The sequence below is a fragment of the Mus caroli genome, unplaced genomic scaffold, assembly GCF_978045245.1.
Source record: "Mus caroli unplaced genomic scaffold, Mus_caroli_1 scaffold_2, whole genome shotgun sequence".
Classification (NCBI taxonomy): Eukaryota; Metazoa; Chordata; class Mammalia; order Rodentia; family Muridae; genus Mus; species Mus caroli.
In genome coordinates this window covers 121,280,134-121,282,918 of record NW_028227257.1, presented here as the reverse complement: position 1 = coordinate 121,282,918, position 2,785 = coordinate 121,280,134, and positions in this window count along the sequence as shown.

The following is a 2,785-nucleotide window of genomic DNA, read 5'->3' as shown; positions in this document are numbered from 1 at the left end:
CAGTTAGGCCCACCCAGAAGGTCGGAGTGGAATCCTGTCCTGGAATGACCATAGCTGGGAAGGAGCAGGGATGGTGTGTGGAGAAAGAAATGAACCTGCTGTGGAGGTAGGCAGCAAGTCCCAAGTCCTCACCTCTCAGAAGGGAGAGAAATAATAGGGTCTGGGAAAATTCTTAGCCTTGCCTTAGCCACACCCTTGGAGGAACTCTCAGTGACAGAGAGGTCCCCAAAGGCAGAAGATAGGAGAGAATACCATACATCCCATGAATCAGAAAGGATGTCCCATACATTTGAAGGCTACAGTTAAAAGAGTGCACTTCTATACTCCTGTAAATTCTATCCCCATACTTGCCAGCACTCCCAGAGAACCATTCAGTTATGAACATCCTCACAATGCTTTTGTACTCTAGGGCCATCAACAACTCTCTGAGGAGCACAACTCTTCTGAGTCTCGTCTCTTATTAATTTGCTCTGAACCGTCAGCTGCATAAGTGGACTCATGGCGTGGTCCATGAGTACCCACAATGCCACAGTGCTCTCCAGTAGAGTGTTCTGCAATGATAGCAACCATTGTGGTGCCCACGTGGTAGCCACTGCCCGCTGGGGCTATTACGTCCTCCATATGTGACAAATAAGACTTAGAAGTCAACTTGTTGATCTTAATTATCTTTCATTGTAATTCGAATAGCCTCGAAAAATCAGGCATGACTGCTGAACCATTCTTCCTGTAAAGTTCATCTTCTTGAAGCCCGAGGCACAAGTTTCTATAACCTTTACCTCACCACGTGCTATGTCAAGCCTGAGTCCTTGGAGGGCCTCTGTAAATGTGTCTGACCAACCCAACCCGCTGGCTCTGTTTGCCCAGATTCCTGAACAGCCCTGTTCAGTGAAGGGGAGTTGAGAGCCCAGGCATGGGACCATGGAAAACCATGGGGTTGACCTGGGTATAGACTAAGAGTGAGCCCCACTTTCTCTCTTCCCATAGCAGTGGCTAGACCACAGTGGAGGCTATCCCTGCTTGGGTCTGCAGCTGTGTGTGCCAGCTGTTTGCGTAAGTAAACATGGCCCTGGCAGGCAGAGAAGCTATCTATCCAGCCTTGTCATCCTGGATTGCAGGTCTGAGCCACAGCTCCATCCTGCCCCTGGCTTTCTTGTGGCTCTTACTGAGGCTAAATGCCCCGGTAAGAAAAGCCCACTGTTTCTAAACCTCAAGACTTGAATTCAGTCTTTCCTCCCAGCTAACAGAGTTGTCCCTTCTCCCATAATGCTCAGCTAGTGCTCAATGGCCTTCACATTGACTTATAGCAACCTATAGCCTGGGTGGATGACAGCCTTTCTGAGAGATTTTCTGTATCCTTGGCCTCTTTGCTGGTAGCGGGCTATAGCTCATGGGTCCATGGCATCCTCAGGTAGATTGACCCTTCCTCTACCACTGCCCTCAAGATGATCAAAGCTGCCATCTTTGAAACTATCCAGAAGGATTCAGGGGTGGGGGTATCGCTTGGCTGGGGTAGAGAGAGCATATTATAAAACCCCTGCATCTGGAGTGAGCCTTGAGGCTCCAATTACAGATGAAGCCCTGCCTCCTCGGGTATTTATCACGGTCTGTGCACCATCTAGAGGCCTCTGTCTGAAACTCGTTCTGTGGTCAACTCATCTATCCTAGCTGAAGACTGAACTCAGACAACTCATCTATCCTAGCTGAAGACTGAATTCAGACAATTGGTGTTTTCAGAGTATGCTTGGTTTTGTCCGTTTCCAGAATTGTGGTGCTGTGATTCCACAAATCCCTCTGAGTACTCCTGTATATGGGGGAGGCTATATCCCGCCTGGCTTTTCCAGTCTGTTCCAGCCCTGCTAAAGCAAAAGACCTGTTCTAATGTCTTCTCAGCAAGGGAGCTACTTAAGGTGATAACGTGGGACATCCCAGTGCCCGTGCCACCCCCCCCCCATACACACACACACACACACCAAGAGGGGCCAGAGCAGGAGCCGTTCATCCCATGGCTGAGCAGCACTTCCACCTAGCCCATTAGTCGCTCCCCCAAGACCATGGCTCTGCTACACAACTCACATTAGGAGCTGCCCACAGTGGGTGATGCTGTCTCAGGATAGCCAACACTAAACTCTCTAACATGCCTGCATGTTCCTTGGTCTGCTTTCAGGGAGTAAAGAAAATGCAATGCAAATTTTACCGTTTTGACCATCTCTTGATGCACAGTTTAAAGGAATTCAGTATATTCTCAATGCTGTGCAGCATCATGGATACCCATTCGTAGGCTTTTCACTTAACTTCAAACAAAACTTTTACCCCATGAACACCAATTCCCTGCGTCACCCTCCCGGGTCCCTGGGTACCTCTGCTCTACTTCCTGTCTCTATGAACTTGCCTATTCCAGTTATCGCACACAAGCAAAATCATATTTGCTATCCTTCTATGTTCGATTTAGCCAAATAATTTTAGTTGTGGCCAACTGACTTCCACATTATAGGCCTGACTTCCTTCTTCACATTCTCTGTAAACAAAATGGGAGAGAAGGTGAACACTTGACTTTAATCTTGACTGCATCCTTCAGTGACTATCCTCTCTGACTGGGTGTGACTCTAGAAACAAATTCATCATGCCAAGAAATCTCCAGGCTCAAGTGTCTCAAAATACCGAAGAGTCCATTGTTTGGAGCTTAGAAAAATCAGGTCACAACCAGTACTTCCTGGCCAGGCTTGTCCGAGAAGGTCATCAGCATGCGTCATAGATTAAATATAAAACACCCCCAAAGGTTCATATT